The sequence below is a fragment of the Pongo abelii genome, chromosome 6 (genome assembly GCF_028885655.2).
Source record: "Pongo abelii isolate AG06213 chromosome 6, NHGRI_mPonAbe1-v2.0_pri, whole genome shotgun sequence".
NCBI lineage: Eukaryota > Metazoa > Chordata > Mammalia > Primates > Hominidae > Pongo > Pongo abelii.
This window is the reverse complement of record NC_071991.2, coordinates 56,243,807-56,269,690: the sequence shown is the minus strand read 5'-3', so window position 1 is coordinate 56,269,690 and position 25,884 is coordinate 56,243,807. Positions and strand designations below refer to the sequence as shown.

Sequence of the window (25,884 nt, the reverse complement as noted above, 5' to 3'; positions counted from 1 at the left end):
ACAAGGGAGGTTCCTGCCTCAGGAACAAAACTCTGCATAAGTATCAAGTTCACAGAAAGCCTTGCCAGAAGCTGGAAGGGCCTTGAGATGAGGTGTGATTCTTGTATCATTGAGCCCCTGCTTAGACTTCCTTTGGGTGTGTCACACATCTGCAGAGGAAGGCACCAAAGAAAGTTTTATGACCTCTAAGAAAGGAATATAAATTAACCTACCTATCCAGCTTGTGTAGTGTTTTCTTTTCCAAAATACTTTCTCTCCTCTCCACTTCTTTCTTCTTTCCTTCCTTCTCTCCCTCCTTGCCTTCCCTCCCTCCCTTTCTTTCTTCTCCCTTTCCTTCCTTCCTTTTCCTCCTTCCTTCCTTCTCTTCCTCCCTCCTTCCTTCCTTTCTTCTTGCTCTCACCTCTCATTCTCTCATTCTTAACCTGGATTTCTTGCTAACCCAAATGTTTTTAGCCTTTCAAACCAAGTCCCACCTTGTCTCATGGCACATATAAAGATGATTTTTCACTTGGACAGTTCTCATATTTGGACACTTCAGTATTTGAATAGTCCTCTGGTGCCTACTCCCCTTCTCCAGACTGGGAGAAGGGAGAGTATTATCTCCCTTCATTATCATCTGGCCAGGTGTCTTCCCATTTGTAATCCCCTGATTGGGTAGTGTTCTTCCCCTCTGTGTGCATCTAGTGAACTGAAAAGAATATATTCAGTGTCACCCAGTTGGTTATTCCATTAAATTCTCAGTGTTTGCCTTATATTAGCTGAAGAAAAATATTAACATCCTGTGGCTGGATTGAAAGCTATTATAGTATATTGGTTACATAAATGAAGTGTACAGTGGAAAGAGATTCAAATGGAGATCATAAAGCATGAAGAGAAAACATTTTAACTGTGTCATTAGCATTGTAATTTATTCATTGATGCTTGGTTTGCTGCTGATGTGTTCGTAGGTAACTGCTTGGTTCACATCTGTCTCTACTCTGAGAATATGGCGATTAGAAGCTTCCAATTGTCACCAGAAAAGCATCCTTAGCATCAATTTGAAATAAATGGTGTATTAGGTTAATAAAGGCTAAGCTGCTATAACAGAAACTCCCCTAGCTCCCCGCCACCACCAAATATAATGGCTTAAATAAGATTGAATTTTATTTCTCTTTCACATACATAGATAGTGGGCAGATCTTCTCCACAAAACTGTTAAGGGACTTAGATTTATTTCATCTTGCTAATATGTCATTCCTAAAATGTTGCCTTTATTTAAATGATCAAAAATGACTTATTGCTTTGCCTGGTTTTAAATTCTTGAGAAAGAGAAAAAGACGAGAAACAAGGCAAAAAATTTTCTTTCCGACAAGTAATGTGGAAATCCTTCACATCTCTGAAGCTTACGTTTCATTGGCAAAAATTCTTTGCCACATAGCTATACCTAACTGCAAAGATTGTCAGGAAATTTAGTCTCTAGCTGGGAAGCTATGTCTCCAGGAAAAAAGTGAAGATAAATTTGAAAAGACAAATATACCTCACACATCCAATTTGAAATCACTTACAATTACCATTAGCTCTATAAGACAGTATAACATAATGGTTAAGAGATCTAGTTCTGGAGACAGAAAGCAATAAGTCCAGTTTGGGCTCTAACACTTACTAGTTGTGTGGTCATAGGCGGGTTACTTAACTTCCTTAAAACCTTAGTTTCCTCACCTGTAATATGGGAAACATAACAGAACCTGTGGCCAAGATTATGTGAAATATATAAATGGTCACATAATAAGAGTTCAATAAGTGTTACCTGACTTAGTTTCCTGAAGGGAGTGAATGAACCTCTTATGGATGATAAGACTTTTGGGCCAATGCGAGGTCATCCAATAAAGAGCCTCTTTGTTTCAGCAAAATTTATTTAGCAAGAGTCTACTTTATAGAAGGCACTGGAATAGTAGGTATTAATTTACCAGATAAGTTCTGTACTTTGAATGAGTTTTTATTATGTAAAAAAGACATATAAATCACTCTAAATTCCCCCTCTATGTATGAAGATAACAATAGTTCTTAGTCCTTTTCTCACTGAATATAGAGGAATGGATGAGATAACGTTTGTCAAGAGCTTAGCTCATTCTCTAGCATAACATACAGTAAGTACTCAATATATGTTAGCTCCATATTATACAAGGCAAGGGCTAAATATTATTACAAGCAATGCTATGGGACTACAAAAGAAGGAGCAATTAATTCTGACTAGAAGGACTAGGGAAGATTTCAAGGAGCTTCTGGAACTTCTGCAGGATTTTTAAGGATGAGTATGATTTCAAAAATTTGAAAAGATTTTAAAAGGATGGTTTCATCAAAGAAAACAACATGAGCCAAAGCATGAAGGTGAGCTATTGTGTGGCATGTTCAAGGACAGAATAACTGGATCAGAGAATAACGAATGGGAGAAGTTGTGGAGGAGATTATAATGTGAGATCAGATAATGATGGACTTCCCTTATTAAGCAGTGGAGAGGTTTCTGAGGCGATTTTCATACTCTGAACTATTTATTAGGTTGACCACCTCTTTTAGCAGCATACAGTATAGATTAGAAGGGAGATGGGTGTTTGAAATGAGACGCTGGAAGAGGAGACAGTGGCTATGAAAGTAGTGCAGGAAAAGGACAATAGGGTCTGAATCTGGGCACTATCATTGAGAACGGAAAGTGAAGGACAGAGAAGGGTTATAGAAGAGGCAAAAATCAGTAGGTTTTTGCAACTCACCTAATAAGAAAAGTGAGGGAAAGTAGAGAGCTGAAAATATTTAAGATTTCTAATCTGAGCATCATAACCAGGGAAGATGTACAATAACTTCAAAGTGGTATCTGCTAAAACCAAAATCTACTAGGGCATAGCTATTCAGATTTCCAATATCAATGGCCTGAGGCAATGGCATTTCTTGCATGCCAGTGTGGTAATCAGTTTCAGTAAAAACGCACAAATCCCAATGTGAGTACTCAATTATCTTCAAAATCTAGTCTTACTGGGTCTTCAGAACTCACCAGGAAATAGCATTCACTTGACAAATATGACCTGAAGATAACTTCCGCTTCCAGCTCAATGGAGTACCTGGTATCAGACCATCTGTCCTGCTGAGGACACCATCAAAGCTGGATAGAATACAAAAAGAAAAAAATTCAGCTGTTTGAAGGTGTCAGAGGATACCCCATGATGCTAAGATCCGGGGTAGAAGTAGTACTCTTAGGATACCTTAAGATTCTGCATTAATTTCCACTCACAGTACTTGCTGATTCCTAAAATGTACATGTATAAGGTGAGATTTGTGAAACTAAACCAAAAGTATCAATTAAGTGATAGAGATTTTGACAGTTTTATAGTCCTGGGAAGATAAAATGGGGGCCCAAAACCTACAAAAAGAAGTCTTCAATGATTTTTACCTGAAAGCTTGAACAGTGATACACCTTGAGAAATTGACAGTCCCAACTAGATCAAAGAGTGATTTTTTCATTTGTTATGTACCCATTAGAAGAAAATTAATTTCCAAATTCAGGAAAATAACTATTCAGATTCTCTATAATTTTTCATACTCGATATAATTTTTCATATTTAATAAAACATTAACAGGCATTTTCACTAAGATAAAGAACAAGGCAAGGATGACCACTACCTCTTCTACTATCCAACACTGTACTAGAGTTACGAGTGAAAGTAATCAGGTAAAGGAAATCAATCAAGGCCTAAGAATGGATAAAGCTATAGTAAAATGTTCTCTATTTGAAGATGCTATAACAGTATACTAGCAAAACCCAACAGAATCAATGATGAAACTAACTCAAACAATAAAACAATTGAGTAAGGTAGCAGGATATTAAAACGACAGAAAAAATCAATGGCTTTCATATTGACAAACAATGAAAAGTTAGAAGACATGATGGTAAAGAACACCTCATTTACAATAGTAACCAAAAAGATAAAATATTTAGAAATAAGCTTAAAAAGAAGTGTGTAAAATATGTATAAGGAAAATTTTAATACACTGCTGAAAGACAAAAAAAGTAGATTTGAACAAATAGACATTTTCTGTTCTTAGGCAGGATAGTGTAATATTATAAAAGATGTGAGTTTTCTCTAAGATAATTTACACATGAAATGTGATGCCAATAAAAGCACCAACAAGCTATTTTATGGAGTTAAAGGTGACACCAGACTCAACATAGAGTAGAAGCAATAACAAATTAACTTACCTGTATTATAAACAAAGAACATGACCATATTTGCTTTTATGTGGAAAAACAAATATGTCGAAATAGCCAGGAGATGTGGGAAAAGAATACTTATGAGGGGGGAGTAGTGGACATTAAAACATACTATAAAGCCTCTATAATTAAAACCACATGGCAAAGGCACATGGCCAGTGAGGCGGAGTAGAAAATTCAGAGAAAGACTTATAGAAGAAAAAGTAGTATATGATGTGGATGGCATTTGAAACCACTAGAGTAAAGATGTTTAAAAATAAATGATGTTAGACAATTGAGTAGACATTTGGAAAAAGATAAAATGAGATCCATATCTCATAGTATACATAAGAATAGACTCCAAATACTTCAGGGATATAAAGAAAAAAAGTGAAAACATAAAATACTTGAATTATTCTTTAATCTTAATGTAGGAAAAAGCCTTGCTAACTATGACTCAAAATCCAGAGGCAATGAAAAAGAGATAAAAAGTAACTTCTGACAAATAAAAAGGTTTTTATGACAAAAACAAACAAAATACCAATTTAAAAAGCCAAAAGATAACTGACAAACTGGGAAAAAATATTTGCAACATATCTCACAGATAAAGGGCTAGAGAATGCTTAAAAATTGAGGGCCAAGGAACCAAAAAAATTTTTATTTTTATTTTATTTCAGTAGTTTTGGGGGGTACAGGTGGTTTTTGGTTCCATGGATAAGTTCTTTACTGGTGATTTCTGAGATTTTGGTGCACTCATCAACCAAGAGGTGTACACCGTACCCAATTTGTAGTGTCTCATCATTCACCGCCTCCTACCTTTCCCCTGAGTCCCCAAAGTCCATTATATCATTTTTATGCCTTTGGATCCTCATAGTTTAGCTCCCACTTACAAGTGAGAACATACAACGTTTGGTATTCCTGAGTTACTTCACTTAGAATAATGGCCTCCAGCTCCATCCAAGTTGCTGTGAAGGTCATTATTTCATTCCAGTTTATGGCTGAGTAGTATTCCATGGTGTATATATATGACATTTTATTTATCCACTCTTTGGTTGATGAGCATTTAGGTTGGGAAGCAAAATGTAATAGAAAAATGGAAAAAGGCATAAACTATTCATAAAGACATAGTAAAATGGTTCCAAAACATATGTAAAATGACAATTATTCATTAATACCATTTCTCAACAACTGAATAGCAAAACTTAGAAAGCCTGACAATACATTTTGTTGGCAAAGCTGTGAGGAAACAGGTACTCTCATACATTGCTGATGGGAATACAAATTGGCACAATCTTTCTGGAAGGGAATTGGGAAATACCTAACAAAACTCTGCATACACTTATTTTTTAAGCCAGTCATCTGACTTCTAGGACTCTACACTGAAGATACACATCTCACAATACAAAAATACATATTCAGAGTTATTCACTGTAGCATTATGTGAAATTGCAATAGATTAGAAACAACCTAAAAGTCATACTTTAGAGAGTGGCTGAATAAACTGTGATACTTCCACACAATGAAATACTATGTAGCTGTAAAAAGAAACAAAAAGATAAAGGAAAATGAAAAAAAGGAAGGTCTCTATTAATTGATATGAAGTGACCTTCAAGATACCAGGCTAAGTGTAAAAAGCAAGTGCAGCCTGTAATCCCAGCACTTTGGGAGGCCCAGGCAGGTGGATCACGAGGTCAAGAGATCGAGACCATCCTGGCCAACATGGTGAAACTCCGTCTCTACTAAAAATACAAAAATTAGCTGGGCATGGTGGCACATGCCTGTAGTCCCAGCTACTCAGGAGGCTGAGGCAGAAGAATTGCTGGAACCTGGGATGTGGAGGTTGCAGTGAGCCGAGATCGCGCCACTGTACTCTAGCCTGGCAACAGAATGAGACTCTGTCTCAAAGAAAAAAAAAAAAAAAAGCAAGTACAAAAGGGAATGAATACCATGTTACCCACCGGGCAGAGAAGAAGGTATAGGAAAAGACACATTTCTGATCATTTACACAAAAGAAACACAGGAAAGATAAACCAAGAACTACAGCAGGTAGGTGACAGATAAACCAAGAACTACAGCAGGTAGGTGACAGATAAACCAAGAACTACAGCAGGTAGGTGACAGATAAACCAAGAACTACAGCAGGTAGGTGGGAAAGGAATAGATAGAAGAAAGGAATGGGAGAGGTTAAAATGGGGTGAAGAAGGAGTAATACTTTTGAGTATATCTTTTTGTATAGATCCCACTCCTACAACCATAGTAATGTTACACGCATTCAAAGAAATAAACAATTCAAACCAACCAGGTTGTGAAGGGAACTCAAGATGGAGTACAAACAATACCACATTAACTTATCTATATTGTAAACAAAGAACGTAACCACACTGAAGGGAGTAAGGAAGAAAAGAACTAACTTGTTGGCCAGGTGTAGTGGCTCAAGCCTGTAGTCCTAGCTACTTAGGAGGCCCAGGCAGGGAGATCGCTTGAGCCTGGGAGGTTCAGATTACATTGAGCCATGATTGTGGCACTGCACATCAGCCCAGGTGACAGAGAGAGAAAAAAGCAACTAACCTAAGTAACTTTGGACAACAAGATTTTTGACTGGTACTAAAGACAAAAAGAACTATACACAAATGCTGTAGCCTAGTTGGTAAATTTGTTTCTCATAGAAGCCCGGGTTAACCATTCTGAAATTAGTTTATGCATATACTAGGACTGAACAAATAGGTAGATAATGAAAACCAAGTTTCTCACCATCAAAGAAGTGACAATTAAGGAAAGTAGAAGGCTAAAATGAACCTTTGCTGCTAGACAGGAATCTGAGGTTTCAATGTAAATTCATGTTTTTAGAGTCTATACAGATACAGAAATAAAATGGATGTTTGTGTATGTGTAAGTATGCACAGATATATTTCCTACCTCTCATTGCTAAGAGGGCCTAGAAGCAACAAGCCCATCTAGCACTCAGATCTTAGTTTCTTTTTTTTTTCCTTTGAGACAGAGTCTTGCTCTGTTACCCAGGCTGAAGTGCAGTGGGTGATCTTTGCCCACCTCAACCTCGGCCTCCCAGGTTCAAGCGATTCCCGTGCTTCAGCCTCCCTAGTAGCTGGGATTACAGGTGCCTGCCACCATGCCCGGCTAATTTTTTATATTTTTAGTAGAGGGAGGGGGACTCCAGACTGAAAACCCCATGGGCGGTGGAAAGCAGTCGGTGATACTGGGAGGCAGGAGGAAACAGTGTCTGATTTGCATAGGGTCCAGGGGATTGGTTTGACCAGGTGTGTCATTCATGTAGCCCAGTAAAAACCTGGCCCTCCCACCCTAGACTCTTAATATGCAAATACGGGTCACCATGATGTCCTGCACATGTGGTTTTATCTGGAGGCAGCCATGACACCTGGCACACATTATGACAAGGAGAAGAGGGCGGGAACCTCCATATTGGGTAGACTTGTTTTCTAGCCACCAGCATTTGCATACCAATGCTTGCTGGTCTGGTTTTTCAAGCTGCTTTCTGTTGGAAAAGAAATGTTTTTGGGGGTGGCTTTTTTATTAAAAGAAAAAGCCTTACTGAGGACTGTTTTACCCTATCTGCCTATTTCTTAATAACTCCTGTAATAAAAGTGCTAAAAACGTAAGGGGTCTTGTCAAAAGCACAAAAGAGCCAACTTAAAGGGGCTCCTCATAACCAAAGCTGGAATGATTGGAGGGCCAAAATAAATAACGATAGTATTGGACTGCAACCCATGAAATAAAATAAATATCCATAAACCCATAATGCTATAAATAAGCAACCAAATAAATAAATTGGGAGAAGGAACATCTCTTTCATATAGAAGAATGTCTTAATGAAACTCTTTATACTGTATATGAAACTTTTATGAGAGTCTAAAATTAGTTAGAAATAGAAAGTTAAAAAAAATTAATAGGCATGCCAAGAAGTAGAAACAAATGACAAAGAACATAAAGCAAAAATACAATCACAGGGATCCTGATATGGAGGTCATCAGGCAAAGACCTTAAAATGTCTATTACCATTAATATTCTCATGAAAATGTGAAAATTAAACCAAACAAGTAGAATATATTCTTAAAAGCTTAAATAGAGGAGGCAGAACAAGATGGCCAATTAGAAATCCCTAGCACTTATCTCCCTGACAAACAGCCAAACTAACAAACAACCACACATTGATGAAAATAACTAAAGGAGAGTGCCAGAACACATCAAAGAAATAGCAGGAACCGGTAGAGCACAGAAACCCAGTATGGTCACATAGAGAACAAAAGGAAACACCTTGCCTCTGCCACCCATCCCCCAGTCAAGATCAGCTTGGAACCAGGAGGGACTTCCCTGCAGGAAAAGGAAAACAGAAGGACCCTGACAACCCCCATCACCACCTTGAACGACTACAGTCCTCACTACTGGGGACTCCTGCAGTATTCACAGGTGCTATGCCCAGCTGCAGGAGCTGCCCAGAGTCCATACTGCTGCATGCCTTGACCACTCAGAGTAGGAGCTGACACTGTGCCTTGCCTCCCCATGGCCCACACTGACACTGCGCTGAGCTACCTTGAAACCAGAGCCACTGCTGGAATGTTTCGCGTTCTAGGGGCCAGTAGTCACTGCACCCCTTCATCCCTCAGGCTTTGTCACCACTGAACCACCTCTGCCTGGTGGCCCACAATTGCTGAGCTGAACTGCTGCTACATCCTATCCTGTGGAACCACAAAAGACCTCTAATAGCTAAAGCAAAAGGAACAAAGCTGTAAGCATCACACTACTTGACCTCAAAATATACTACAGAGCTACAGTAACCAAAACAGCATGGTTCTGACATAAAAACAGACACATAGACCAATGGGACACAATAGAGAACCCAGAAATAAATCCACACACTTAGAGCCAACTGATTTTTTACAAAGGTGCCAAGAAAATACATTGCAGAAAGGACAATCCCTTCAATACATGGTGCTGGAAAAACTGGATATGCATATGCAGAAGAATGAAACTTGATCTGTATCTCTCTCCATATACAAAAATCAAATCAAAAAATATATACATATATACACATATATACATATATACACATATACACATATATACATATATACACATATATACATATATACACACACACACACACACACACACAATGAAAAAGTATTCAGACATAAAAAAGAGTGAAATCCTGTTATTTGCAGCAACATGGATGGAACCAGAGGTCGTTGTGTTAAATGAAATAAGCCAGGCATGGAAAGACAAATATCACACGTTCTCACTCACATGTGGGAGCTAAAAAGTTGATCTTCTAAAGGTTGAAAGCAAACTTTTCTGAGAGTCTAAAATTAGTTAGAAATAGAAAGTTACCAGACTGTGATTGTTACCAGAGGCTGGGAACAATGGGTTTAGGGGAAGGAGAGGAAAAAGGAAAGGTTGGTTAAAGGGTACAAAAATACAGTTATATATATAAAGAATAAATTATACTGTTCAATAGAATGATCATAGTTAGCAGCAATTTGTTGTCTATTACAAAATAGCTAGAAGAAAAGATTTGGAATGTTCCCAATACAAAGAAATGATAAATGTTTGAGGTGATGGATATCCTAATTACCCTGATTTGCTCATTATACATTGTATGTATGTATCAAATTATCACATATACCCCATAAATATGTACAATTATTATATATCAATGAAAAACTGATAAGACAACAATGAGACAAGAAAAAGAAATAAAAGGTATCTAAATCAGAAATAAAGAAATAAAATTATCTCTGCTTGCAAATAACATGATTCTAAATGTGGAATACCCCAAGGACTCCAGCAGAAAACTGTTACATCTAATAAATAAATTCAATAAAGTTACAGGATACAAAATTAATGTACAAAAGTCCATGACATTCCTAGACGCAAATAACAGCCTAGCTGAAAAGAAATCAAGAAAATAATCTCATTTACAATAGCATCAAAATAAAATAAAATAAAATGCTTAGGGATAAATATAACAAATGAAGTGAAAGATGTACACACTGAAAACTATGAAACACTGATGAAAGAAATTGAAGGGGACACAAATAAATGGAAAGATACCAATCTTGTGGATTGCAAGAATATTGTTAAAATGAACATACGGCTTAAAGCAATATGTAAAATTCAGCACAATCCCTATCAAAATCCCAATGGCATTCTTCATAGAAATAGAAAAAATAATCCTAAAATTTATGTGGAACCATAATAGACCCCAAATAGCCAAAGCAATTCTGAAGTTTTTATAATTTCACTAATATTTTTAAAAATCAACTTTAGGCTTTGTCAATTTCCACTTTTGAATATTTATCTCATTGATTTTGGCTTTTACTTTTATTGTTTTCTTCATTCTACTTTATTTTAAACTTTCTCTTTGCTTTTCAGCAGTTTTACTTTGATGTGTCTAGGTGTGGTTTTCTATACAATTATTTTGGTTGAGATATGCACAACTTCTTGACTCTCAAACTTTAACTGTAAGTGTCAACTTGCCTGGATTAAGGAAAACCCAGAAACCTGGTAAAGTGTTGTTTTGGGTATGTCTGTGAGGGTGTGTCCAGAGATTAGTCTATAAGTCTGATTGGACTAGGAGGGGAAGATTGGCCTCACTGTTGGAGGCCCCATTTGATTGGCTGGGAGTCCAGAGAGAGCAAAGGCAGAAAGCAAAATGAGTCTTTTTCTGTGAGCTGGGACAAACTTTTCCTCTGTTGCCTTATACATCAGAACTCCAGGATAGCTGGCTTTTGGACTCAAGAACTTACATCAGCAGTCCCTGCAGGTCCCAAGGCTGTTAGCCTCAGGCTGAGAGTTACACCATCAGCTTCCCTGGTTTTGAGGCCTTTAGATTTGGACACAGCCACTCTACCAGTGGGATCCCACAGGTCTCCAGCTTTTGGAGAGTGGCCTGTCATGGCGCTTCACCGCCACCATAATTGCATCATATGTTTATGTAGATAAATAGATATCCTATTAGTTCTGTCTCTCTGGAGAAGAGTGACTAATACAAATTTGGTGTTAGAAAAAGTAAATATCATTCCTTCTTACTTTATTTCTTCCAACACAATGGAAGAGATCTGTGAAATTTTCCCTTGCAAAAAGGCTCTTATAAATTAAGCATATGAAGCTCCTTAATGGGGAAGGACAAAAATGTTAAAGCTAATTATTATTGGTACTGCAAAAGCAGAAATTGCTTAATTGTAACAGCTGAGCCATAATCAAACTTTCAAATGGACAGCATATATTTAGAAAATGTGTAGACCACATCCACTTTCCAAATACAAGTGCAGTGAGTGTTTTGAAGATCACAAAAGAAGTGAAAACTCAGGCGAAAAAGACAAAAAAAAACTCTCATTCCAAGTTACTCAACTATGTAGGACTTCTGCCCCTTCACACATAGGGTCAATTCACTATACTATGCGTTTCATCTTCACATCATTTCCAGTATTAGAGGTATACACTGTGTTAAGACCTTTAGAGAGTTCCCATTTGTTTTATGTGTTTTTTGCAAATTTGGCTCCATAAAAGTGCATGATCACAATGTTGATTTTGTGCATAAGCACTGCGTGCACGCGTAAGAACATTGAAACTTCCTCAACAAATGAAGAGATGTCCTTCTGTACATCTGTATTTGTGAAAGATAAAATTTCTTGAGATTTTCCACCCTTGGGCAATTGCACATGCAGGGGTGACCCATCATAGTTTTTTATCTATCTCATCAAAAGATTTACGTCATGGTATTTCGAATGGCTGCGTTATAAAGCTGGATGCACACAATTACCAACCATAGAGATATGCATCTACACAGGCATACCTTGGAGATATCATGGATACAGTCTCAAGCCACCAAAATAAAACAAGTTATACAAACTTTTTGGTTTTTATGGTTGCACATAAAATTTATGTTTACGCTGTATTGTAGTCTAAGTGTGCAATAGCATTGTCTTTAAAAAGTGTACATACCTTAATTTAAAATTTCTTAATTGTTTAAAAATGCCAATGATCATCTGAGCCTTCTGCAAGTTGTAATCTTTGCTGGCGGAGGGTCTTGCTTTAATGTGGATGGTTGCTGACTGATCAGAGTGTTGGTTGCTGAAGGCTGGAATTACTGTAGCAATTTCTAAAAATAAGACAACAATGAAGTTGGCTGCAGCAATTCACTCTTCCTTTCATGGCAGATTTCACTGTAGCATATTACACTTTTTGATACCATCTGATCCACAGTAGGACTTCTTTCCAAATTGGAGTCAATCTTCTCAAACCCTGCTTTATCAACTAAGTTTATGTAATATTTTAAATCCTTTGGTGTCATTTCGACAATGTCCACAGAATTTTCACCAGGAGTAAATTCCATCTCAAAAAATCACTTTCTTTTCTCATTTATAGGAAGTATCTCCTCATCCCTTCAAATTTTATCTAAGATTACAGCAATTTAGTCACATCTTTAGGTGCTACTTCTAATTTTAGTTCTCTTGCTATTTCTATAACATCTGCAGTGACTTCCTTCACTGAAGTCTTGAATCACTCAAAGTCATCCATGAAGATTGGAATCAACTTCCAAACTTCTATTATTATTGATAGTCTGGACTCCTCCTTTGAATCATAAATGTTCTTAATGGCACCAACAATGATGAATCTTTTTTTTTTTTTCCTTGAGGCAGAGTTTCGCTCTTGTCGCCCAGGCTGGAGTGCAATGGCGCCATCTTGGCTCACTGCAACCTCTGTCTTCTGGGTTCAAGCAAATCTCCAGGCTCAACCTTCTGAGTAGCTGGGATTACAGGCGCCCACCACCACACCCAGCTAATTTTTGCATTTTTAGTAGAGACAGGGTTTTGCCATGTTGGCCAAGCTGGTCTCAAACTCATGACCTCAGGTGATCCGCCCACCTTGGCCTGGCAAAGTGCTGGGATTACAGGTGTGAGCCACCGCGCCCAGCATGGTGAATGCTTTCCAGAAGGTTTCCAATTGACTTTTCCCAAATTCATCAAAAGAATCACTATCCACGGCAGCTATAGCCTTACAAAATGTATTTAAGTAAGACTTAAGTCAAAATGACTCCTTGATCCATGGGATGCAGAATGGATGTTGTTTTAACAGGCATGAAAATATTAACCTCCTTGTAGATTTCCATCAGAACTCTTGGATGATAGCTCTTGGGTGAGTAGTAATATTTTGAAAGGAATATTTTGATCAGAGCAATAGGTCTCAACAGTGGGCTTAAAATATTCAGTAAACCATGCTGAAAACAGATGTGCTATCATCCAGGTGTGGTTCCATTTATAGAGCACAGGCAGAGTAGATTTCACATAATTCTTAAGGGCCCTAGCATTTTCAGAGTCGTAAATGAGCATTGGCTTCGATTTAAATTCACCAGCTGCATTAGCCCCTAACAAGAGAGTCAGACTGTCCTTTGAAGCTTTGAAGTCAGGCATTGATTTCTCCTGTCTAGCTACAGAAGTCTTAGATGGCACCTTTTTCCAACAGAAGACTGTTTCATCTACAATGAAAATCTGTTGTTTAGTGTACTCACTTCCATCAATTATCTTAGCTAGAGCTTCTGGATAACTTGCTCCAGCTTCTCCATCAACACTTGCTGTTTCACCTCGTGTTTTATGTTATAAAGACCACTTCCTTATTTAAACGTCATGGACCAACATCTACTAGCTTCAAATGTTTCTTCTGCAGCTTCCTTACCTCTCTCAGCCTTCATAGATTCAAAAAGAGTTAGGGCCTTGCTCTGGATTAGACTTTGGCTTCAAGGAATGTTGTAGCTGGTTTGATCTTCTATCCAAACCACTCAAACTTTCTCCATGTTAGCAATAAGCCTATTTTACTTTCTTATTATTCATGTGTTCACTAAAGCAGCATTTTTAATTTTCTTCAAGAACTATTCCTCTACAGTCACAACTTAGCTAAGTGTTTGGCCCAGGAGGCCTAGCTTTCAGCCTTTCTCAGCTTTTGGCATGCCACCTTCCTCATCAAGCTTAATAATTTCAAGCTTCTGATCGAAAGTGAGAGATGTGCAATTCTTCCATTCACTTGAACACTTAGAGGCCATTGCAGGGGTGTAGATCAGCCCTAATTTTAATATTGTTATATCCTAGTAAATAGGGAGGCCTGAGGAGAGGGAGAGAGATGGGGGAACAGCTGGTTGGTGGAGCAATCAGAACACATACAACATTTATAGACTATGTTCACCATCTTATATGGGTGAGGTTCGTGATGCCGCACAACAATTACAATAACATCAAAGATCACAGATTACCATAACAGATTATAATAGGAGTAAAAAGTTTGAAGTATTGTGAGAATTACCAAATTGTGATACAAACACATGAAATGAGCACATGCTGTTGGAAAAACGGTGCTGGCAGATTTGCTAGATGCAGGTTTGCTTCAATCCTTCAATTTGTAAAAAACACAAATATTTGTGAAACACAATAAAGTGAGGTACAATAAAATGAGGTATGCCTCTACATTTTGCTTGTTGACCTATTTCTTTACAAATATGGTTTACCTGCTCATAATTATTACACCTGTGTGACTGCCATTAGTATACCTGTTTACATTTGCAAAAACATGTATGTTATTATTATCTATTTTATTACGTAAAGTGGCCTATGAAGTATTCTGTTGTTTTTGGTTTCTTAAACAAATCCCCTTTTATAAATGCAAATAAATGTGTTTTGAAAAATTTTTTTACAATTATTTTTTCTAGAATTATATTTTCAAGGTTTTGGTCTTTTGGGATTCTGATTTTTGAAATTTTAGACTTTAGGAATTTTGATCTTTTGGAATTTCAGCATATGGGATTTTGGCATTCAGGGTTGTGTCCTTTGAAATTATTGTCCAACCCCAAAAGAAAATACCCAAATGGCCCATAAGCATACAAAAAGGTGCTCAACATCATTAGCCATCAGCAAAACACAAATTAAAGCTCCAAGAAGATGCTACACACCTACTAAGGTATTGTTTTAAATAGGATGATAATACCTCATGTTGGCAAGGAGGTACAGTTCTCATATTCTGTGAATGGAGTACAAATTGGTATAACCATTTTGGAAAAATATTTTGGCAATATCCACGAAAGCTTACACATATACACCTGATGACCCAGAAATTCCACTCCTACATTTGCACTCAACAGAAATGTCTACATATGTTCACCAAGAGACATGTACATGACAGATTAGAACAGTCCGATCCCAAAGGCAGAAACAAACCTAAATGCATATCAACAATAGAATGGATAGATATATTGGCTTGTATAGTCACACAATGGAATGCTATAGAATTATCAAAAAAGAATGAACTATGACCTCACATAACAACATTAATGAGGTGGTGCTGAATGAAGGAATCAGATGCAAAAGCCCATAACTATATGATTAAGAAAATTCTGAATCAGGCAAGATTAATCATGATGGTAGAAGTCAGAATCATGGTTACCTTTAAGAGAAAATGCCTAGAAAAGAAACATGATCGAGGCCGGGCGCGGTGGCTCATGCCTGTAATCCCAGCACTTTGGGAGGCCCAGGCGGGCAGATCACGAGGTCAGGAGATCAAGAACATCCTGGCTAACATGGTGAAACCCCATCTCTACTAAAAATACAAAAAATTAGTCAGGCATGGTGGCACATGCCTGTAGTCCCAGCTACTCAGGAGTCCGAGGCAGGAGAATTGCTTGAACCCAGGAGATGGAGGTTGCAGTGAACTGAGATCACAACACTGCGCTCCAGCCTGGGCGACAGAGTGAGACTCCATCTCAAAAAAAAAAAAAAAAAAGAAAGAAACATGATCAAGCCCTCTTAGGAGATAAGAATGGTCTGTATCTTGATCTGAGTGGTGGTGACATAGATGCATCCACTTTGTTAAAAGTCCATTGAGTTTATTAAGATTTGTGCACTGTACAGTATGCATATTATACTTCAATAAACGTTTTTTGAAAAGAAAGAAAGATGGCACGGGACCAGATTTACCTTATTAATACTCTAAATGTGTCTGTTCATTAGTTAAGCATAATCTATTCTAATTAATGCTCTATTGCATATGAATGCTGCCTGAATGGGGTGAATGCTAAGGGATACTAAATGAGATTATATCAGAGTAAAGCTGGGTAATTTCTCTTACAGAATATGATTGGGTTTGGGAATAGGTCATGCGATTTACCTAGGAGACATTTACTTTTAGTACATCTTTTCATTTCCATTTCTTGTTATTTTGAGAAGAGTTTACAAATGGAAAATCTGGGTTGGTCTTTTCACTTCATCTGTTTCTGAAAGCCCCTCCTTTTAGGATGTGGCCCCTCGTCCATGCTGGATAACATCAAGGGCACCTGGCAAAGCAGACTTTTCTCCCCATGAGTCTGTAGAAGTGGCGGCTGCCGTATTGCTCCACGAAATTAGGGAAAATTCTAATAATCATCATAAAATGAAAACAGCAACAAATGTAAATAAGGGCATTAATATTTCACAGTACATTCGAGATTGAATCCATGAATTTTCACCATGCTTTTAAGGTGGGTGACCAGTATCATGTCTGATACTTTCATATGGAGGAAAAGGGGCAGAAAAAGAACAAAGCACTTTCTATCACCAACTCCATTCCTCCCCAGTGAGCACCTTCCAGCTTTCTTTGCGCAAGCCCTTCTCACTAGTCCACAGTCTCATAACTGAGCCTTTGTTCTGGATTTTCTTTTACCAGAAACAATCTCCCTCTTTCTGATTATTTCACTATAACTCCTGGCCACCTCTCTGCTTTCCCCAGCCTACCATGCCCCAGAAGTCATCGTCGAAAGCCCACTTTCTTTGAAAGCTCCACAATCCTGACACATTTATCCACCATGACACTTTTTAAAAAAATATTGGGTTGCAAATTGACTTATCTCTCAAGAATCTTCACATTATGACACTCAGAGCTTGTCTTCCCAACTCTTCTCCCTGTGGTAAGAAGAGAGTATATAGTACACTGTATATGGGAGGAAAACTCTTTGGAGTGTGCCTTCGAAGCCACATTCAGTTGAACAAACCAATCATTTATACTTGCTCTTACTTAAACTACGGTATGTGTGATAATGACTGAGTGTCATATTTAGATCTAAGGTTTTGAAAGCGACAAGAAACATTCAGACTACAGAGGATAGGGACTGAAGTTTTGCCACTCTTTGTCTCCCTGTTCACCAGTACAACTTCCTGCTGAGCTCCAGTTCAGAGCTTCCCAACAGGTGGGGCTTAATCCCCAGCCAATTCTGAAGATTTAGCTCAGGGCCAGCTGCTGCCCCTAATCCCCTCTCTGACAGCTCTGGGGATCCCAGGCCAGGCGGAGGTGGAGAGTAACCAGAAAGACAGCAATTGCCTTGCTCTCATCAGGGCCTTGCCCTGCTAGCAAGCTAGCTCTTTCCCCATCACCTTCCCAAGTGATGCCCCAGTGAAGCCTTCTCTGGCTTCTCTTTGGCATTTTGTCCTTTAACGTCATTCTGCTAGTTGATTAGAGCACTGATCCACATTCCCCATGAAAGCAAACAGCAGAGAGCGGAGAAACTGAATTAGGGTTGCTCTCAACGCTGTAGAGAATGGAATTTTTAAAACATCTAATAAGTTAAATAGTTATAAGTTTTCTTTTGTCAAACACAAAACTTGAAATTTCCTTTTGTGTATGTGTACATGTCATTTTTTTTTTTCTTTAACAGTCTTTTTTTTTTTCTTTTATTATTATTATTATTATTATCATTATTATACTTTAGGTTTTATGGTACATGTGCGCAATGTGCAGGTAAGTTACATATGTATACATGTGCCATGCTGGTGCGCTGCACCCACCAACTTGTCATCTAGCATTAGGTATATCTCCCAATGCTATCCCTCCCCCCTCCCCCCACCCCACAACAGTCCCCAGAGTGTGATGTTCCCCTTCCTGTGTCCATGTGTTCTCATTGTTCAATTCCCATCTATGAGTGAGAATATGCGGTGTTTGGTTTTTTGTTCTTGCGATAGTTTACTGAGAATGATGATTTCCAGTTTCATCCATGTCCCTACAAAGGATGTGAACTCATCATTTTTTATGGCTGCATAGTATTCCATGGTGTATACGTGCCACATTTTCTTAATCCAGTCTATCATTGTTGGACATTTGGGTTGGTTCCAAGTCTTTGCTATTGTGAATAATGCGGCAATAAACATACGTGTGCATGTGTCTTTATAGCAGCATGATTTATAGTCCTTTGGGTATATACCCAGTAATGGGATGGCTGGGTCAAATGGAATTTCTAGTTCTAGATCCCTGAGGAATCGCCACACTGACTTCCACAAGGGTTGAACTAGTTTACAGTCCCACCAACAGTGTAAAAGTGTTCCTATTTCTCCACATCCTCTCCAGCACCTGTTGTTTCCTGACTTTTTAATGATTGCCATTCTAACTGGTGTGAGATGGTATCTCATTGTGGTTTTGATTTGCATTTCTCTGATGGCCAGTGATGGTGAGCATTTTTTCATGTGTTTTTTGGCTGCATAAATGTCTTCTTTTGAGAAGTGTCTGTTCATGTCCTTCGCCCACTTTTTGATGGGGTTGTTTGTTTTTTTCTTGTAAATTTGTTGGAGTTCATTGTAGATTCTGGATATTAGCCCTTTGTCAGATGAGTAGGTTGCGAAAATGTTCTCCCATTTTGTAGGTTGCCTGTTCACTCTGATGGTAGTTTCCTTTGCTGTGCAGAAGCTCTTTAGTTTAATTAGATCCCATTTGTCAATTTTGGCTTTTGTTGCCATTGCTTTTGGTGTTTTAGACATGAAGTCCTTGCCCATGCCTATGTCCTGAATGGTAATGCCTAGGTTTTCTTCTAGGGTTTTTATGGTTTTAGGTCTAACATTTAAGTCTTTAATCCATCTTGAATTGATTTTTGTATAAGGTGTAAGGAAGGGATCCAGTTTCAGCTTTCTACATATGGCTAGCCAGTTTTCCCAGCACCATTTATTAAATAGGGAATCCTTTCCCCATTTCTTGTTTTTCTCAGGTTTGTCAAAGATCAGATAGTTGTAGATATGTGGCATTATTTCTGACGGCTCTGTTCTGTTCCATTGATCTATATCTCTGTTTTGGTACCAGTACCATGCTGTTTTGGTTACTGTAGCCTTGTAGTATAGTTTGAAGTCAGGTAGTGTGATGCCTCCAGCTTTGTTCTTTTGGCTTAGGATTGACTTGGCGATGCGGGCTCTTTTTTGGTTCCATATGAACTTTAAAGTAGTTTTTTCCAACTCTGTGAAGAAAGTCATTGGTAGCTTGATGGGGATGGCATTGAATCTGTAAATTACCTTGGGAAGGATGGCCATTTTCATGATATTGATTCTTCCTACCCATGAGCATGGAATGTTCTTCCATTTGTTTGTATCCTCTTTTATTTCCTTGAGCAGTGGTTTGTAGTTCTCCTTGAAGAGGTCTTTCACATCCCTTGTAAGTTGGATTCCTAGGTATTTTATTCTCTTTGAAGCAATTGTGAATGGGAGTTCACTCATGATTTGGCTCTCTGTTTGTCTGTTATTGATGTATAAGAATGCTTGTGATTTTTGCTCATTGATTTTGTATCCTGAGACTTTGCTGAAGTTGCTTATCAGCTTAAGGAGATTTTGGGCTGAGACAATGGGGTTTTCTAGATATACTATCATGTCATCTGCAAACAAGGACAATTTGACTTCCTCTTTTCCTAATTGAATACCCTTGATTTCCTTCTCCTGCCTAATTGCCCTGGCCAGAACTTCCAACACTATGTTGAATAGAAGTGGTGAGAGAGGGCATCCCTGTCTTGTGCCAGTTTTCAAAGGGAATGCTTCCAGTTTTTGCCCATTCAGTATGATATTGGCTGTGGGTTTGTCATAAATAGCTCTTATTATTTTGAGATACGTCCCATCAATTCCTAATTTATTGAGAGTTTTTAGCATGAAGGGTTGTTGAATTTTGTCAAAGGCCTTTTCTGCATCTATTGAGATAATCATGTGGTTTTTGTCTTTGGTTCTGTTTATATGCTGGATTACATTTATTGATTTGCGTATATTGAACCAGCCTTGCATCCCAGGGATGAAGCCCACTTGATCATGGTGGATAAGCTTTTTGATATGCTGCTGGATTCTGTTTGCCAGTATCTTATTGAGGATTTTTGCATCAATGTTCGTCAAGGATATTGGTCTAAAATTCTCTTTTTTTGTTGTGTCTCTGCCAGGCTTTGGTATCAGGATGATGCTGGCCTCATAAAATGAGTTAGGGAGGATTCCCTCTTTTTCTATTGATTGGAATAGTTTCAGAAGGAATGGTACCAGCTCCTCCTTGTACCTCTGGTAGAATTCGGCTGTGAACCCATCTGGTCCTGGACTTTTTTTGGTTGGTAAGCTATTGATTATTGCCACAATTTCAGCTCCTGTTATTGGTCTATTCAGAGATTCAACTTCTTCCTGGTTTAGTCTTGGGAGGGTGTATGTGTTGAGGAATTTATCCATTTCTTCTAGATTTTCTAGTTTATTTGCATAGAGGTGTTTGTAATATTCTCTGATGGTAGTTTGTATTTCTGTGGGATCGGTGGTGATATCCCCTTTATCATTTTTTATTGCATCTATTTGATTCTTCTCTCTTTTTTTCTTTATTAATCTTGCTAGCGGTCTATCAATTTTGTTGATCCTTTCAAAAAACCAGCTCCTGGATTCATTAATTTTTTGAAGGGTTTTTTGTGTCTCTATTTCCTTCAGTTCTGCTCTGATTTTAGTTATTTCTTGCCTTCTGCTAGCTTTTGAATGTGTTTGCTCTTGCTTTTCTAGTTCTTTTAATTGTGATGTTAGGGTGTCAATTTTGGATCTTTCCTGCTTTCTCTTGTGGGCATTTAGTGCTATAAATTTCCCTCTACACACTGCTTTGAATGCATCCCAGAGATTCTGGTATGTTGTGTCTTGGTTCTCGTTGGTTTCAAAGAACATCTTTATTTCTGCCTTCATTTCGTTATGTACCCAGTAGTCATTCAGGAGCAGGTTGTTCAGTTTCCACGTAGTTGAGCGGTTTTGAGTGAGATTCTTAATCCTGAGTTCTAGCTTGATTGCACTGTGATCTGAGAGACAGTTTGTTACAATTTCTGTTCTTTTACATTTATTGAGGAGAGCTTTACTTCCAAGTATATGGTCAATTTTGGAATAGGTGTGGTGTGGTGCTGAAAAAAATGTATATTCTGTTGATTTGGGGTGGAGAGTTCTGTAGATGTCTATTAGGTCCGCTTGGTGCAGAGCTGAGTTCAATTCCTGGGTATCCTTGTTGACTTTCTGTCTCGTTGATCTGTCTAATGTTGACAGTGGGGTGTTAAAGTCTCCCATTATTAATGTGTGGGAGTCTAAGTCTCTTTGTAGGTCACTCAGGACTTGCTTTATGAATCTGGGTGCTCCTGTATTGGGTGCATATATATTTAGGATAGTTAGCTCTTCTTGTTGAATTAATCCCTTTACCATTATGTAATGGCCTTCTTTGTCTCTTTTGATCTTTGTTGGTTTAAAGTCTGTTTTATCAGAGACTAGGATTGCAACTCCTGCCTTTTTTTGTTTTCCATTTGCTTGGTAGATCTTCCTCCATCCTTTTATTTTGAGCCTATGTGTGTCTCTGCACATGAGATGGGTTTCCTGAATACAGCACACTGATGGGTCTTGAGTCTTTATCCAATTTGCCAGTCTGTGTCTTTTAATTGGAGCATTTAGTCCATTTACATTTAAAGTTAATATTGTTATGTGTGAATCTGATCCTGTCATTATGATGTTAGCTGGATATTTTTCTCGTTAGTTGATGCAGTCTCTTCCTAGTCTCGATGGTCTTTACATTTCGGTATGATTTTGCAGTGGCTGGTACCGGTTGTGCCTTTCCATGTTTAGCGCTTCCTTCAGGAGCTCTTTTAGGGCAGGCCTGGTGGTGACAAAATCTCTCAGCATTTGCTTGTCTGTAAAGTATTTTATTTCTCCTTCACTTATGAAGCTTAGTTTGGCAGGATATGAAATTCTGGGTTGAAAATTCTTTTCTTTAAGAATGTTGAATATTGGCCACCACTCTCTTCTGGCTTGTAGGGTTTCTGCCGAGAGATCCGCTGTTAGTCTGATGGGCTTCCCTTTGATGGTAACCCGACCTTTCTCTCTGGCTGCCCTTAACATTTTTTCCTTCATTTCAACTTTGGTGAATCTGACAATTATGTGTCTTGGAGTTGCCCTTCTCGAGGAGTATCTTTGTGGCGTTCTCTGTATTTCCTGAATCTGAATGTTGGCCTGCCTTGCTAGATTGGGGAAGTTCTCCTGGATAATATCCTGCAGAGTGTTTTCCAACTTGTTTCCATTCTCCCCGTCGCTTTCAGGTACACCAATCAGACGTAGATTTGGTCTTTTCACATAGTCCCACATTTCTTGGAGGCTTTGCTCGTTTCTTTTTATTCTTTTTTCTCTAAACTTCCCTTCTCGCTTCATTTCATTCATTTCATCTTCCAGGGCTGATACCCTTTCTTCCATTTGATCGCATCGGCTCCTGAGGCTTCTGCATTCTTCACGTAGTTCTCGAGCCTTGGTTTTCAGCTCCATCAGCTCCTTTAAGCACTTCTCTGTATTGGTTATTCTAGTTATACATTCTTCTAAATTTTTTTCAAAGTTTTCAACTTCTTTGCCTTTGGTTTGAATATCCTCCCGTAGCTCAGAGTAATTTGATCGTCTGAAGCCTTCTTCTCTCAGCTCGTCAAAGTCATTCTCCGTCCAGCTTTGTTCCATTGCTGGTGAGGAACTGCGTTCCTTTGGAGGAGGAGAGGTACTCTGGTTTTTAGAGTTTCCAGTTTTTCTGCTCTGTTTTTTCCCCATCTTTGTGGTTTTATCTACTTTTGGTCTTTGATGATGGTGATGTACAGATGGGTTTTTGGTGTGGATGTCCTTTCTGTTAGTTTTCCTTCTAACAGACAGAACCCTCAGCTGCAGGTCTGTCGGAGTACCTGGCCAGCCGTGTGAGGTGTCAGTCTGCCCCTGCTGGGGGGTGCCTCCCAGTTAGGCTGCTCGGGGGTCAGGGGTCAGGAACCCACTTGAGGAGGCAGTCAGCCGGTTCTCAGATCTCCAGCTGCGTGCTGGGAGAACCACTGCTCTCCTCACAGCTGTCAGACAGGGACATTTAAGTCTGCAGAGGTTACTGCTGTCTTTTTGTTTGTCTGTGCCCTGCCGCCAGAGGTGGAGCCTACAGAGGCAGGCAGGCCTCCTTGAGCTGTGGTGGACTCCACCCAGTTCAAGCTTCCAGGCTGCTTTGTTTACCTAAGCGAGCCTGGGCAATGGCGGGCACCCCTCCCCCAGCCTCGCTGCCGACTTGCTGTTTGATCTCAGACTGCTGTGCTAGCAATCAGCGAGACTCCGTGGGCGTAGGACCCTCTGAGCCAGGTGCGGGCTATACTCTCCTGGGGCACCGGTTCCTAAGCCCGTCGGAAAAGCACAGTATTCGGGTGGGAGTGGCCCGATTTTCCAGGTGCCGTCTGTCACCCCTGGAAGGGGAACTCCCTGACCCCTTGTGCTTCCCGAGTGAGGCAATGCCTCGCCCCTGCTTCTGCTGGCACACAGTGCACTCACCCACTGACCTGCGCCCACTGTCTGGCACTCCCTAGTGAGATGAACACGGTACCTCAGATGGAAATGCAGAAATCACCCGTCTTCTGCGTCGCTTGCGCTGGGAGCTGTAGACCGGAGCTGTTCCTATTCGGCCATCTTGGCTCCTCCCCCCACATGTCATTTTTTAAGTTAAAATTGTATTCCCATGGTAAAATATCCAAGCAAATATGAGTATGCCAAGAAAAAAAAAAAACACCCTTTTTCCACTACCCTTCCCTCCACCCTGACCCCATTTCCACCTCTTCCCCAAAGCAACCACTCCCAACATTTTGGTGCACGCCCTTCCAATTCGCTCTTTCTCTCGAAATATACACTGATAAATACTCAAATCCATTTCTCTTCTTCTTCTATTTACATTAATGGAATCATACTATACACCTATACACTGTGACTCTTTTTTCACTTAACAATATTTTGAAAATCCTACATTGGTCTACTTCATTCTTATTAATGACTATATACTAGTATATAGCCTGAATGAACCATAATCACTTCCTATTTTACATTAAGTGTGTTTTCATATGCTATAGGCTACATTGTGTCCCATCCCTCACAATTCACGTGTTGAGTCCTAACCCCCCCCAAACCTCAGAATATGGCCTTATTTGGATACATAGTCTTTAAAGAGGTAATCAAGGTTAAATAAGGTCATTGGGGTGAACCCTAATCCAATATGACCAATATCCTTGTAGGTAGAGGAGATTCAGACAGAAACACACAGAGGAAAGACCATGTGAAGACAGAGAGAGAAGTCAGCCACCTACAAGCCAAGGAGAGAGACCTCAGAATGAAACCAACTCTGCCAACACCTTATTCTTGGACTTCTAGCCTCCAGGACTGTGAGGAAATAAAGTTCTGGGGCTTACACCACCCAATCTGTCATCACAGAAGCCCTAGCAAACTAGTACCCCAGTGTTTTACACTTACATAGACCACTTTGGTGAACAGCTTTGCACAGCCTTGCACATACATCTTTGTGCACATGTGTGAATATTTCACTAGGCAATGTTACTAGAAGAGGAATCTCAAAACATATCATTAACTTTTAATTTTGACAGAGATTGTAAAACTACCTTTCAAAAAGGCTTCATTAGTATTATTTTGTTCATATTTAACAATGCTGGACACATAAGTCCTTTCCATCTTTACCAATGATAGGTAATACACGGTATTTCATTATTTTACTTGATGACTAATGAAATGAGGCTCAGAATTCTTAAGTTGATTGACCATTATAGTATTTCTAGTGTGAATGAACTATTGGTTTCCTGTGTATATTATTCTGATGGTTTCTTGATAATTTGTTATTAATTAATAGGCACACTTTATAGATTTGAAAATTAATCATTTGTCTATTACATAACTATTCCCTTCCAGTTTGTTACATGATTTTTAAATTTTATTTATGGTATCACACAGAGGCTTTTTGTTTTGTTTTGTTGAGTTTTGTATCTTGCTTATTAAGGTCTTCTCTGCCTCAGGTTATGGTTTAAGAAAAAAATGCCTGTATTTTTTTCTGACAGTTCTTTGGATTTATTTTCAATGTTTAACATTTTAAGCCATCTGGAATCTACTTAAGTACATGGTATCAAGTGGGAGTCTAGCTTTATTGTCTTCTGAATAGTGAGTCAATTTATCCCAATAAATCCCAAACCATTTGTTGAATAGACATACTTTTCTATTTATTTTAAATACTTGTTTTTTTATTTTTATTTTGTTGTGTAGAGCTGGAATTTGCTCCTAGTAGAGTCATCTCTTTATTTCAATTAAGCTTTTTAAAAAAATTTAAACACCAATAGAAGGTGTTTAAATAGAAGGAAGAGAGATTTAGGGTGACATTAAAGTCTCTTTTCAATCACACTTCATTTTTTTCAATTTTATCCTCAACAAATAACTACATTTTAGAAAGGCATCCAATGTATTACAAAAAATGTATTTTATAAATGCTGTGTTTTATGCAAGCTGGAAGTTAGACAATAGCATCGCAAATAGTGAAGATCAGGCCTCCGATATTTTTCAAGC

At 38.6% G+C, this 25,884-nt stretch overlaps 1 pseudogene; it reads right to left on the bottom strand.

Annotated features, from left to right (window-relative positions):
- Window positions 1–14,291, bottom strand: part of LOC129060719 (tigger transposable element-derived protein 1-like) — a 35,108-nt pseudogene extending 20,817 nt beyond the window's left edge.
- Between the last annotated feature and the right edge of the window lie 11,593 nt (window positions 14,292–25,884).